Below are 1979 nucleotides of genomic sequence, written 5' to 3'. Positions count from 1 at the left end.
AAAATAGAAACAGAGAATTTCAAATGGCAAACACTGAATTTACTCACTACTCTTAAAACTAAAGAAGGGTCCCCCCTGAAACTAGTCAGTCGTACCTTTATATATAAAGTAAAAAGCAAAAGAGTAACCCAAATTGTCTATTTCACAAATCCTACAAACTTTTTTTTCAATGGTGTCTGCTTAAACAACAATCTCAGGAAGCCCCTTTTTTCAGACCACTCTACCCCCAATAACGTGAATTTGGGACAACCCAATCCTCCAGAACCTCATTTCTTTCCGCCCAGGGGAGAGACCAGAGTGAGTTTCCCTAAATTCCCCTCAGACCTGAAATCGCTGTGGCCTAAAACACTCTAACTGAGCACAAAAGAGGGGGGGATCTTATATACTCAAATTCTAAAATATAAAAACTAACTCTGAGCATAGATCCTGAGTATTTTAGGGTTCTCCCTGATGGCAAATGGGAAATCCCCAAATCTAATCCCTTTCTACCCACAAGCGTGGTATATGGTCCAAGGCACTAAAATATAAATATGTGTGGTGCAGAACCACCATCGCCCCTTCTCACTGCTTTCCAAGAAAACCCTCAAAAAACCCATTATTATTTTTTTGAGGTACCGGTTTAACATGTAGAACCTAACCTCCCCTTCCTTTAACCTAAAAAAATTAAAATGTTGCTCCCCATATTAACAACTCTCGGGTTATTCTCTTGCACACTAACATTTGAGAACCACTGGCTGGGCACCAAGGAGAAGTGATTTACCTTAAATGGGCAAAATTTTGAAACCCCAAATTCCCTTTCCTATTTTCAGATCAATAATAATAAAAAAATGAAACAGTGAAGAGAGGGAAGAGCAAAGTTTGGGGATGGGGACAGAAACAAATGCCAGTCAAAAATGATATTTAACATCAAGTTTTTTTTAAAAAAATTTAGGAACAACAAGAGCCCTCCATACTCATGTAAATATGTTAAAGGCACACAGGTGTCAACTGAAAGAGCTCCTGTGCCAGAGAGGAGACAATTAAGCAAACAAAATAAGTAGTGTTTGGTTTATAACCCAAAGCCTAAAAAAAATATCCATGAATCTAAACAAATTTTTAAAAAATTGTAAAAAAGAAAGAGGGGCACCTGGGGGGGCTCAGCCCAGTAAAGCTTCTGCCTAGGCTCAGATCATGATCCAGGTCCAAGGCAGGCTCCCTGTTCAGCAGGGAACCGCTCCTCCCTCTCCCTCTGCCCCTCCGCTCATGCTTTTCTCTCCTCTCTCTTATCAAATAAAAAAATAACATCTGTGAAAAAAAAAACAACAAACAAACACAGAAGAAAAGAAATCTCCCTTTGTAGAAGAATTTCAAACAATTTGGCAGACATTCCACCCCCAATGGATGAGCATACCACCCAAATCTATGTGTGGAATACACATATAATACTTCCTTCTACAAAAAAATGTTTGAAAAAGTTAAAATAAATAATAATAATAATAATAATAATAATAAATTTACTATGGAGAAAGCTGACAAACACTACCTCAGCAAGATGATCAGATAAAACCAAGACTGATAAAAACATGTGATGTCCTATCCTTTATATGAAATAATAAAGATGGCAGTATATCCGGTATATAATCCACAATCACAGATCATGAGATAAACGACAGACATTCCCAACTGAGGGAGATTTTACAAAATACCCTACTTCTCAGGTTTCAACAACAACAAGGAAAGGCTGAAAAACTGTCACAATCCAGAGGAACCTAAGAAAACATGAGGACAAGTGTAATGTGATTTTGAGGGATGGGACTTAGCAAAAACTAGGAAATCTGAATAAAGTATGTATGGTCTTTGGTTAATGCAAATATTTAAATATTGATTCATTAGCTAATATTTGTACCGTACTAATATAAGATATCCCATAATTGGAGACATCGAGTGCGAGGCATAAGAATTTTCTGTACTGTATTCTCAATTTCCCCCCGTAAATCTTT

This window comes from Vulpes lagopus, chromosome 2, assembly GCF_018345385.1.
Source record: "Vulpes lagopus strain Blue_001 chromosome 2, ASM1834538v1, whole genome shotgun sequence".
NCBI lineage: Eukaryota > Metazoa > Chordata > Mammalia > Carnivora > Canidae > Vulpes > Vulpes lagopus.
This window is presented reverse-complemented; position numbering follows the sequence as displayed.